Below are 13,643 nucleotides of genomic sequence, written 5' to 3'. Positions count from 1 at the left end.
CTTGGTTCCTGACCGTGGTGTGCCGTAGTGTGCGGTATATCGATTGTTATGTCATTTAAAACTATGGAAAAGGATCGATAAACAGGGTGTTCGCTGCAGCGAACGTCTTAATAATCGATTTTTTACCATATGTTTAAATGGCATAACAATCGATGCATCGCAATTTCCGCCACGCCACTGGTTCCTGAGTTACTTTCTTACGTTTTTAATGTGCGCATCTTGTTTCACTGTAGAAATACGTATTCGCAATTCAAAATTCGTTCATGATTTAGTGACCCAATAATCCATCATCAAAGATTTTGCCTTTTTAAGCGCGACCTCAAATCAACGACTCTTCACCCAGTTCCGTCTCCTCGGCTAAGAGCGGGTTTCCATCCGGGAAAACTCACTCTAGGCTGAAAGAAAGCGCCTTTTATTCCAATCCACCCTCACTCGGTAGCAATTTCCATTATTATGTTAAGTCGGCTGCACTGGCACTCGTGCCGCCATAAATTTCACCGACGCGTTTGAATTCCGCCGAAGTCACTTAGCCGCCCCTTGTAAACTACCATCGACCTGCATTTATTTTTAACCTCTCCTGGGAGTCAATCGATAAATCGCTATCGAATGAGCTTGATCGATACATCCCTATCTTAACAACGCTATAAATCGAATGACCTTGATCGATGAAGCCCTATCTTAACACACAGTGGCGTGGCGTGCTTTGCGATCCATCGATATTTCCCCATTTGAAGCTGTGATAAATAATCGATTATTGAGGTGTTCACTGCGAACACCCTGTTTATCGATACTTTTCCATAGGTTTAAATAGCCGACGACATATCGCAAAGCACGCCACGCCACGCCACTGCTTAGCAACGCTATGTATCGAATGACCTTGATCGATTTATTCCTATCTTAACAACGCTAAATATCGTTTAAGGTCATTCGAGAACCATTCAATTATCGACCCGCAGCTTCGTTTGTCATCGGGATTACTCCGCTTTTGTTCCTTTCACCGCGATGGGATCGCGCCCGACCACACAACTACCGTGCTCAGTAAATACGCCGTATGAGCCATCAGGTGTTGCCGAATGTCCTTCAAATAAGCTCAAATTTTTAGGAAAATGTGTGAAAATTTCTCCTCCGATTTTTCAGAGGATTTAATTCATGATTTGATCTAAAAAGTATTGAAATTTCAAAGAAAAAAGTTACCAACTTTTTTCAAGCTTTAATATTTTCTGAGAGCAAATTGACAACATCCGAATGGTCATACGGTGTTTTTACTGCGCATGGCACAGAACGCGTGCTCTGCCGTGCTATGGAAGAACACCGTATGAACATTCGAGAGTTGCCAAATTTCTCTTGATAAAACATATATTTCTGAAAACATTCATACATATTTTTCCTCGAAATTTTCAGGTATTTTAGATTAAATTGCGCACAAAATTGTCTGAAATTTGTAGAAAATAATATTCGCAATTTTCCCAGTAAATTCGGTTTTTATCGGAGAAAACTTGGCAACGTCTAAAGGCTTATACGGCGTTCTTCCTTAGCACGGTAGTGCTCTACTTCTTTTTTACGTAGTCCTCGTATTATTCTGATTTTTCTTGATCTTTTTATTTTGCCCATTGTTTTTCTCATCAGCATTATCCTCTCTATTTCTAAAAGCAGGGGTCCGATTATGACTCTCTTATCTTCGAATGTGTTTCTCACGTAGCTCTTGAAGCATCACTACAAATAGGACAAACAGAAACAATCACAATACGGAAATAGAGCTAGGAAGAGGACGCGCGTTGATGAAGGCGCAGAGATACAACTATTCGTACTTGATGGATGTCCGCGTTGCGTCTGCAAAATTGAAGGCGCCTTGCCGTGAGACGTGAACTCGCAATGCTCCGCTCTATGCTGTTCACAATCATTATAATTATCATTTTCACCATAATCATCATTTTTATCATCGTCATCATCATCAGCATCTTCTTCTTCTTCTGTTCCTCCTCCTCCTCCTTTTAAACCACCTGTTATTTCTCGTCACCCTCTCCTTATTCTTCATCGCTTTAATATTCTTCTCCTTATTCGTCCTATTATTCTTTTATTTTTGCGTCCTCCTTACTGCCTCTTTTTCTTTTTCTCCTTCTTTTTTTTCTGCTTCTCCTTTCTCTTATCCTCTCTCTTTTTCTAATTCCTGTCTTTTTCCTTTATTCTCTCATTCCTCTCTTATCTCTGACTCGTCTTCTTCTTGTTCATCTTCATTTTATCATTATTTTTCACCTCCATCACCCTTATCTTTCTCAAAATCTTTTTTGACTCATCCTCTCACTCTTCTTGTTTCTCTGCCTCTTGTTTCCTTCTCTTCTTCCTCTTACTTATCTTCTTCTTCTTTTCATCCTCCTTTTGCTTGTCTTTCCACTTCAACCTCTTCGTCCTCCTCTAATCTTTCTTCTTTTTCTATTCCTTTCTCTAACTCATCCTCCTCCTCCTCCTCTTCTCATCCATATTTTCCTACTCATGCATTCTCTGCTCTTTCCTCCTCTTCCTCTCCTCCTCCTTTTTCTTCTTCACCCCCACCCCCCTCACGTCCCTTGAGTCAACTCCTTTTCGCTGCCGCGCAAATTTATCGTGGCCTTTTAGAGGGTTCTCTCCGAGGGGTAGCGTAAGTGAAATATAAGGCACTTGTTTTGTCAGAACCCGGCTTGACCTTTATCTCTGCCCGCAAAAAGAGGTTCTGCCGAGAGAGGGGGGAGGGATTCACCCCCTTCCCAGATTATTTTCCAGTTTGACTCTCGGCTGAAAACTTGTTCACATGTTCTTCCCTCTGCACGTGTCGTGTCTCTCAGGTTAGCAATCTGACCCTTGAAACTTCCTCTTTTTTAACCTGGAGAAATTACGCTTTGCGTCTGTATCCGTGACAAAGTGACAATACGGGTCGCATTTAGCCGGGCCCCCTCGCGCCTTTAACCTTTTTGAGAAAATCGAAGCGATAAGTTTCGCGCTCTTTTATTTCAAAAATCACTTGGAATATCCCAAGTTATGCTTCCCGCATCGAATGACACATGGATTAAATTTTGCAATAAGGAGCGTTTATTTCTGGCTCTTCCATAAAAGCACGTATCTGAATGGGGAAGTAAGGGCATACATGTTGTTTCTAAAATGAGCCGGAAATAGTGGATCTTTACTGCAAAATGTAATCCACATATCGACGCGGTGAAACTATGGGACCACGTATATCGGTTTGCCACGTTGTAAACTTCCTGTCATACCTTATTTCTTAAGTCAATTCTTAATAAATTTCGTGTTTTTTCCTATCTGTGCGGAGAAAACTCTGTGAAAATCTCAAGAAATGATATTGCTTTGTTCTTCCTCAAAAAATTAAAATGGGGGCGGAGATTTTTAAGCACCGCAAAAAAGATACGTAGCCTGGTAGTCCCACCGTCGATTTATGTCTTTCTGACTTATTTCGACCCAAGATATTCATTTTATTTAAAAACATAGGTATTATAATTCATTTATTTATATATAATTTATTCATTATTAAATTAAGGGGAGCCAACTCACAGCTGGTTCTATCTTGGCTTCTCTCAAGATTGCAACTATGATTTCACGGAATTGAAGACATTCATTAAAAAGAGAATAATTAATGAAACAATGAAATTTAAAACATATTATCAATGAACGAGAAAATAAGTAAAAAAAAGAAGAAGAAGAAGCGCCATAGTTATGTCTGCATAGTAACATTAAAATCACTTACTTTGTAAGTAAAATTAACCTGAAATACTAGCTCCGAATCACAAATAATTAAGAATTTTTCAACTAACACATACACTGGAAAAAATGTGCTTGCCTCAAGCATAATGATTCTTGAATTTGCCGTCAAGAATATTTTTTATCTCGAACTAAGCTGAATTTTTCTTGATACAAGAAAAATAATGCTTGGGTTAAGCAAGAAAGAAGTTTATATTAAGCAGAAAAACTCTTAATTTAAGAAAAAATACTTCTTGGCGGCTTCAGTGTAAACTCATCGTAGCCTGCGCTTTAATAAGTCGAATCTTCAAAAATCATCCATTCTTCCTTAACAGTATTATATATTTCTCCTTGCGAATTAGGAAGAAATTAAATAAATATACCGGATCGCAGACGATCCAGATTTCGCGAGCACTCAAAGCGGGATAATTGGACTTTTCACAGATTGATGGCCAGAGATTAAATCAAATTGCTTCTCGCCGGCGGAACTTTACTTGTTGAACCCTTCCACTTTTCCTGCCAATTTGCTTTCGTTTGATAGTAATCGCACCTTGGAGATTAAGACGAGAAGGCAAAAGTCGAGTCTTGAAAATCTGTTGACGGAAATTATAAACAGATTAAAGGGAATAAATCACGCTTTTGCGAGGAAATTTAGCATTCACGGAACGGGGGAAGGGAGGGGGTAGGAGCCCCAATCTGGGGCTGCGATGACGTGAAAGACAAGCTTCGTCACACCCTTGATGAAACGAGGGGTTGCCACTTGTATCACAATCGTGGATGGATGCTCTTTTTTAAACCGCGTATGAGAAAACTTTGATTTTAAGAACAGAATAGTTTAGTAAGAGTTTAACGACTCAGAAGACTTTGGAGGAGCGAATCATATCGACAGATAGATGTAAAAAATGCGTTTTTCATATGCCTACGAAGTACAATTGGATTGCACGTTGCAAAAAGGAACCACTAGCATTGCAATGATGCTAAGATTGTGCAACTTCATCCTTTGCAATAAAATTGCGGGAATCGTGAAAAACTATGAAATTTAGATGGTAATTTTTGTCTTAAATTCACAGTTTTTAGCGAGTAAAATAGAAACTATTAATGGATAATCGGGTTTTTCCTCCGAGACAAAAGAAGTTCCACAATCTTAGCAACATTGCAATGCTAGTGGTTCTTTTTTGCAAAATGCAATATAATTGGACGTATTTCTGCTAAACAGAATGGTGTGAATTTTGACGTGAGCCTTGTTACGCATATATTCTCATGAATCTCAGAGCTCATACCTTAATGCACATAGTTCCGTTTGGCAGAAATACGTCCAATTCTCTGTTGGATCAATACAAATTCTAATGAAAATGCCTGCGAGCGAGAAGTATCGTTGAGTCAACAGGAAGAGTTCCGTAAACCTAACCTCAAAATTACCGACATGCCCGTAACTTCCCGTACAGGCACTCTAATTCAAAGATTGCAAAAGACGCTTTAGCACACACACACTGAAAGAAAATTCTCGGCGTTTTTACCAAGGTCCGTTGGTACCTTTACCATCTCATTTTTTTTACCAATTATAGGTAATTTTACCAAGACACACTGATAAGCTTACCTAAAAACCGTTATTTCTACTGTTTTTATCAGGTAAGAATATCACTTTTATTGGTAATCAATTCCCGGTAACTTTGCGATTTTATCTTGGTAATTCTACCACAGTCGATAAAAAATATTGGCGTTTTCACCAAGGTCCAGTAAAATTACCGCGAAAGTTCAATAATTTTACCGAGATTTCTCGGTAAAATTACCAATTTCATTAATGGTAATTTTACCAAGAAAAAACTGGGATCAAATAGAACCCTGAATTCTTGGTAATTTTACCCTTTTCTTAGTAAATACACCGAGATTTTTTTTTCAGTGTAGGCTGGCTGCCCATTTGGGTCCTAAGAGTTCCATGATCTAACCTCGAAATTACCGACATCCCCGTAACTTCCTGTACAGGTACTCTAGTTCAAAGATCGCAAAAGGCGCTTTAGCACACGCATAAGAGAGCAATCACGACGAATCGCAAAAACGTCCTCCAACCGGCAGCATCGTCGAACTTTGGTAGATGAGGGGCCATTTAAAATCGTGCCCAGGAAATAATGAGCTACATTTATTACACTCATAATTGTATCGAATAAAAATCCCCCTCGACGAAGCATCGTTGTCAAGCCGCGCCCGATCGCAGAGAGCCGGGGGCTTTTTTTCTCGGCCGAAAATGAATCCAGCCTTCGGGTACCAATCTCCGCCTTGACAAGCAGTTTCATCAACGATGATAATTAATTACGCACCCTCCCCTTGCTCGCCTCCTCGCATTTTGAATACTTTTTTTCGTCGGCAGCGTTGACTGTTGTCATCTTCGTTCATCCGAGAAATTTATCTCACCGTTCGGTCCCACGTGACTATCATGCTGCTCTGCCGTGCTGAGGAAGAACGCCATGCAAACCTTAAGGCGTTGCCAAATTTCCTCTGGTAAAATACGATTTTCACTGGTAAAAAAAACCTCTTGGTTCAAGAGTGCAGTTTCTTGTCGCCGGATTTAAGAGTCTGGACTCTTGTTTCAATGCAAAATCCGCTTGAATCAATGCAAAATCCGCTTGAAACAAGAGTTCAAGACTCTTAAATCCGGCGACAAGAAACTGCACTCTTAAGTCAATGCACCGTGGCATTGGTCGAAGAGGTTTTTTTTGGGGAAGCTGTGAATATTTTTTTCCAAATTTTTTAGACTATTTTGTTCGCAATTCTATCTAAAATGTCTGAGAAGTTCAAGGAAAAATATGCACAAATTTCGTCAAAAAGACATGTCTTCTTCGAGGAAATTTGGCGACTCTCGAATGTTCATATGGCGTTTTTCCTAGGCGTGACAGTGCTGTGATACAGAGGACAGCAGTGATTTCTGAGCCCTGAAGAGCATTAGAGAGCGTGCTAACCATGGTCCATGTCTTAAATGCAGATTTTTCTTTCTTTCGTAGCGCAGCAGCATCATCGTATTTCGTCTTGGGTTCGAAATCCCGCTAATTTGAGCTCTTTCACCTGCCATTTTTCACGCATTGAAGAGGCGCACGGTTTGATAGGAGCGATGTATTATCACTTACCGAGAAGAGAAGAATTTTTAATTTTCTCGAGTTCGTGCACAAATAAAGCCCTAAGCTTAATAGCACACCAAAACAAGTTTCTTCTTGAAAAGTTTTATTTTGATCGTTAAAAATCAGTCTTAGGGAAAAATTCTAAACTATTTTCAAAAAAATCAAAGAATCGGCTCATTCTCAAATTCTTATCTCCGCCCCTTCTCTCATTCCGTTTGTTCCTTGTCGAACCCGTTATTCCCCGGTCCATTCTACATTATAATCTTTGCAATCGGTGTAAATGTAATCTTTATTCCCGTTTGTGAGACTGTGGAGGCCTAAAATGCGGGAACCAATCAGAAATGGATTCACATCGTCTTGACTCTCAGTATAAAGGGACTCTAGGTCGTACAATCGCGCACACAGTAGAAAAAAATCCGGACGATTTCGTTGTCGTTTGCGGTGCAGACCGAGCCACGAACACTCGCTAAACCGGCAGTACACTCAAATTCGCAATCACCTTTCCACAGGTCTCCTTCTCTAGGGACCGCAGCCCGACTCAATTGCGAGTTCTTATTATAATGACGTCACCGGCGCGGCGCAACACCCCATAAACATTCCGACCGAGGCCCATTGCATTCGGTCTTGGCTCGAAATCTCCCGCGGAGCCCCGAGGTGCTCTGCGATCCATCGATATTTCCCGTTTGAAGCTGTGGTAAGTAATCGATTGTTAAGGCGTTCGCCGCGAACACCCTGATTATCGATACTTTTTCATAGGTTTAAATAGCTGATCAATCGATGTATCGCAAAGCACGCCACGCCACTGGCGGAGCCCCGAGACTGAGATCGAGATCGAGGCGCCAGCGAGCGTTTCCGGTGTTTACTCGCCGCACAATTACCATGCACTCCCGTTTCCGGTCGTAAACCGGCACTTCCGGTTAATGCTCCGGCGATACGAGGCGAGAGACGGGGGCTCCTAATGTAATCGGCGCGATATCGGATGCGAAACGAGGCTCATTGCACGGCGGCCGAGAACATGCAAGATGTAATCATCGTTGACACGGTGTTGACTTTCGGTTTAGCGCCCGAATAGAAGCCACTTCGAATGCCGTGCTAAGGAAGAACGCCACACAGTGGGCCAAGTCAATAGGAGACGTCGCATACAATTTGGAAACTTTAAACGCTTATAACTCCGTTTATACAAATTTTTGAGACTCTTAAAGTGGTTCCATTGGTTTTTTCGTGAAATTTTCTTCTAGGAGCACCCCTCAAAATTTTAAATGTGACGAATTGAACATCAAAATTTGCAGTTTTAATCAAAAATTTCATGTTCGAGCTCTCTAATTGACTCGATCCACTGTGCGCTGCATGATCCTTTGCAGGGTTGCCACAGTCAGGGAATACCGGGAAAACCGGGAAATGTCAAAAATATCACACTGAAAAAAAAAAAGGTTCGGTCGTATGTACCGAATTCCGGTGTTCCACATCATCCCAACTAATTCGGGTCATCAAACTGAGCTTTCGGATTGTCAAACCGAACTTACCGCTTGTGTGACACAACTTGTGCGGTAAAGTGAACTGACAAACTAAGTTTGGTCCTATACTGTAATTATATGCCGAACGTTTGGTTATGCAAGTTTAGTTTGACAAACCGAATATTTGCGATGGTATGAAAGACCGAACGTTCAGTTCATGACCGATTTTTTTTTCAGTGCGGGGAAAATTTGTGAAATCACCTTTATTTGATTTCTAGAATGGGTTTGAGGTTTCGAACAACAAATGCCTGAAAACTATTTTCAATTATGTCTTCTTAACCATCTGTCATATCTTCAGTTATCAGGGAATTTTACCAAATGTGTCAGGGAAATCAGAGAAACGTCAGGAAATTTCATCTTCCGAATTGTGTTGCAACCCTGCCTATGGACGTTGCCAAATTCTCTTCGACAAATCAAGAATAAAAATCGGTTTTTATTTTCTTCGGATTTATCAGATAAATTTGTTTGTAATTTGCTCTAAAGTACTTGAAAATTTCAAGAAAAATATTCATACATACATATCAAGCCGCTAACTCAGCGCACTAGAGCGCTCTGCGACTCCAAATCGCCATCGGAATCGATCCTCCCACAAATCGTCGGGCAGATTACACCGTCTGATCTCCCCCTCCACTCCCTCCCGCCAACCTTTTACTGGACGTCCACGCCGCCTTCTTCCGGGAGGAACCCAATCAAATACCTTTCTGGGCAACCGACTATCTGCCATTCTCCGCACGTGCCAAAATAAACGCACGTGCACGTGAAAAATATTAATATATATATATATATATGAGTCGCTTTTATAGCGCTCTTTGGCGCTGTGCGACGCCTAATCGCCACAAAGCTCGGTCTTCCCACAGGTCATCAGGGAGTTGACAATCTCTTATCTCATTTAACACCCCCTGTCGCCAACCTCTCACTGGGCGTCCCCTACGTCTCCTCCCAGGAGGAACCCAATCAAGCATCTTTTTTGGCAGCCTCTCTTCCGTCATCCTATTGACATGACCATACCAAACAAGTTGTTTGGTCATGACGTCGAACACAATGTCATTTTCGACTTCCATTATCTGACGCACTCTATCATTACGGACCCGATCTCTCCTAGAAATTCCTGCTGACCTTCTCCAGAAATCCATCTCCGTTGCTCTTAGCATATCCTGTGTCCGTTTCTTCAGCTGCCAAACTTCACATCCGTATGTTAATATACTTTTGACTACAGCGTTGTATATCCTCCTCTTGTTATCTTTGGAAATCCGCTGATCCCAGAGGATTCCATTTAACATCGCTATAGCCTTCCTTGCTAAGGTGTTCCTTTCCCTGATAGCTTGATCCGTCCTTCCATCCTGGGTCAACCGCACTCCCAAGTACTTAAAGTGCTCGCAGCCTTTGATCTGCTGCCCATCCTCCAACTCAATGCTTTGCTGATCACCGCCAAAAGTCATCTTCTCAGATTTGGATATGCTGACTTCCAGACCCCACTTCCGATACTCTTCTACTAGCTTGCGCATCATGTATTCCGCGTCATCTTGATCTTGAGCAACCACCACCTGGTCATCAGCAAAGCACAGAGTAAACAGAGTTTCGAGATCACCCAAGGGGACACCCATACCAGAGCATTTCTTTTTCCATTCTTTTAGCACGCACTCGAGATTTTAAATAATGTTGGCGACAAACAACATCCCTGTTTTAAACCCTTAGTCACATAAAATCCCGCTGACAACCCCCCATGGCACTTAACTTTGGTAAAACTCCCTTTATAAAATAGCTTAACAGCGTCAATCAACCCCCCGTTAAAATTCGATTTTTCCAAGGCCTCCCAAAGTTTCACCAACGGCACGCTGTCATACGCCTTCTGGAGATCCACAAAAATTAAATGCAGTTCCTGAGCTACGGCCATTTTCTTCTCAATGACCTGGACAATAACAAAGAGGTGATCTATCGTAGACCTGCCAGCGCTAAAACCAGCCTGCTCCTCTGCTTCGTGATCCTGCCATTCGTCCTCGATCTTCGCTTTCAGTATCTTCCCGTACACTTTGCTTATTGTCCCGGTCACTGAGAGCCCCCGGTAGTTGTTACAGTCGTCCTTCCTTCCCTTCTTTTTGTAGATGGCCTTGATCCAAGACTCCTTCCACTCCCTTGGTACCTCGTCACCCCTGATGCATTGTTGCATCAGTTTTCTGAGGCACTCAAAGAGCTTGGCAGTCCCGTACTTGACCAACTCGACAGGAATCCCACCAGGACCCGGTGCCGAAAAATATTAATCACTTCCTCAAATATAAATGTTTTCTCAGAAGAAAATTTGGCAACATCCGAATACTGAAAAGACATTTTTACTTAGTGCGGCAATTGAGGAGACATTTCAAACGCGATGGGTTTGTTGCAAACTATTTCCAGAGCGAGAGAATATTGGTTCCGCCTGATTTTCCAACTTTTCCTTTCATCTTGCCAGAGTATTTTCTCTTTCGTATTACTGCAGGTTTCGTTGCGTTTTTCTGTTGCTATGTCTTCCGTGTTTTTTTGAGGTAATAGATCTTGTATCGATTTTTTTGTTTCGATGACAGTCCTTAGAAATCTTAAGAAACTTCAGGAAACTTTCTTTAAGAAAGAAGATTGCTTTGTTACCGCATTCCGCAGCGTTGTGGAATTGCGTGAAGTACACGAGAGCAAATAAACGCCTTCAATCAGGCTTCATACTGTTCAAAACGAAAGGGTGAACTATTTGTATCAAAATATCGAACCCACTGTCAAAAATGTAAGATTCTTTTTAGCGTCGCGTTGTCGCCGTTCGCCGTTGCGTTGTGTCATTACGTGTAGGACATCGGATCAAAAAAACGCCTTCAATCACGATTGATACTGTGCAATACTCAGGAGTTGATATAGTTGTATCATAGAATCGAACCCAAGTGTAACTTGCTTAGCGATCGCTTAGATTAGTAACTGAAGACACCAGTTTATGAAATTCCAATACTCTTCTAAACAGCCATCTAGGATCATGAAAATGATCTCACCTGAGTTCTCGTATCTCTTTGCTTTTTTATGAAGATTTTTGACCGTATAAATTTCCTGAACTTTTATTTGCACAATTTCAATGACATTTGATATAACTCCGCTTGTCATGTGGTCGCCAACAAAAATATTGAGGCTCGTAGAATTCTCCTTTTCGATGCTAAATTAGGGAACCATGCTACTCATTTTGCAATGTTGCTGATATTTTATCGTAATACAAAAATTAATGTGAAATTTCTTTCAAATTCTCGTATTTTTCCTTCTGCGTTCGAAGAACCCGTGTAAACTTCTTAGTGATAAAATCGGCTCATTTTTTTTCGACAAAATAAGAAATGAGAAGAAATTTTAAAATTTCGCGTGGAGGAACAGGGTTTTTTATTGGCTACGGAGTAATTCTTATAGACAATGCCTTTGAGCTCCACATTGAGTATGTAAACACCATCCACTCTCTGCGCAACCCAAAAATATATATTCTATTTCCTGCCGTGGCGAGAAAAATGCCGTATTAGCATTTAAACATTGCCAAATATATTTTGATGAAATACAAACTCTCTCGATAACTTTTGATATCGATTTGAGCCAGTTTTTAAATATGGCCCGATAGGTTTTGGAATATTACTCAAATGAAATTTTATGAATGCTCCCATTTACACAATGTAAATTTTTATTATTCATAAAAATTTGTTTTAAAGATCCATGAAGCCGCTATTATTTTTTATTTTTGCGGCTTTCATCATACAATATCCTCTGTTTGAGTCGGCTCTTTTTATAGATTAGAAATATGATCCTAGAGGTATCCTCGAGGGGTTAAAATTGAATTCTCAATTCGAAAAATCTTTTCATCCACGGCAAATCGGTGTGAAATTCCGTTGAGAGTGGTTTTTCACTGCGAGCATAAGTTATGCTATTACCAGGTTTTACTGTGGATGTATCTCCTATAAATCCGACAAAATTTCTGATTCCATCATCGACCGCAACAGATCTACCTTTAAAGTGTAAACACCTTTGGCACGAGATCACCGCAATTGCGCCAATCGGTCGAAACGGAATTCCATTTAAAAGCACGAGCGACCACGTAAAATAAATATTACGTTTTTAATAGGAGATAAACGAGTTCGTGCGAAAAAACGCAGGAAAAACAAGCCGAGAAGAGTGAGCAAACTACAAACAAGCAACCGGGTCCTGGCCGTGGAATGAGCTTCAAACCGCCACAGCGCGGTGCTTGTTTCGGCTTCTATTTCCTATCGAGCGCAATAGAACAATTCGGTTTGGATAGTATTGATGGTCGTTGTCAGCTTGTGCTTTTCTTGATTCCACGTTGAATCGAAGTCCGCGGATCTCCTGATTATAGAGGCAGCACTGCAACCATTATACTACACTACGGTGCTATTACGAAAAGCGCCGTTATGAACATTCGAAAATTGCCTTTCCCTTGATAAAACATGTATTTTTGACGACATTCATGCACATTTTTCTTTGACATTTTCTGATGTTATAGATTAAATTGCGTACAAAGTTTTAAGACAATTTTGCGAACAAATATTTACAATTAGCGGATAATAGCAATCGGACGTCGAAGAGCGCGAGGCTGCGCTGTGAAAGTGGCTTTACGTACATTCACAATATTCCCTGTAAGTTCAGTTTTTTCAAAAAGCGACAAAAACGCACAGGGGTAATCGCAACTCCTGGATGCATCTTTTGCGATTTAAGTCGGAAAAGCTGAAAATGAGAACATTTTATACTCATTAGAATAAAAAATCAATCACAAGAAACCCATTCCCTCAGATAACTCAAATGACTTTTGAGGCAATGTTTACCTGTTGAACCAATCGATATCGATACAATCTCACCAGTTTGATGTATCGAATGTGATCCATACTTTAAACGATGTATATGAAACATTGTTCCCATTTCATGCGTTTAAACTTAATTTCTTAGTGAGCGTTACCTTGGCAAAGCACATCAGACTCCCGTTCGTTTTTAGTTCAAACGCAGACGGGGGCGCGTGGAGGGGGGGGGGGTGCAAAAAACTGTCGATTGAATTGGTACCCCACCGGTGGGGGGAATGGACCCCGCAAATCGGGCCGATAAATAATCGCGGGACAAATGGGGAGCGGTCGAGAAGTGAGAAGGAGAGCAGCCAATGGAGCCCATGCACCGATTAACGAAACGTGTCGGGTGTACCCGCGAGTCCTCGACCATGTTAAACATTCTTCGAGCCAATCCACGCCGTCGCCATTAAACTTATGAATTGCCGCCGTGCAAGCCTTGTTGACAATTCGTGTATGAATAT

The 13,643-nt window shown here is 41.2% G+C and overlaps 1 protein-coding gene across 1 annotated transcript in view; it reads left to right on the top strand.

The window, feature by feature from the left end:
• The window catches only part of LOC140225495 (LHFPL tetraspan subfamily member 6 protein-like), a 468,185-nt gene that overhangs the window by 306,802 nt on the left and 147,740 nt on the right, over positions 1 to 13,643 (top strand). The window lies entirely within an intron of this gene.

The sequence above is a fragment of the Bemisia tabaci genome, chromosome 9 (assembly GCF_918797505.1).
Source record: "Bemisia tabaci chromosome 9, PGI_BMITA_v3".
Lineage (NCBI taxonomy): Eukaryota > Metazoa > Arthropoda > Insecta > Hemiptera > Aleyrodidae > Bemisia > Bemisia tabaci.
The sequence above is the reverse complement of the archived record's forward strand: the minus strand, read 5'-3'. Positions and strand labels throughout refer to the sequence as shown.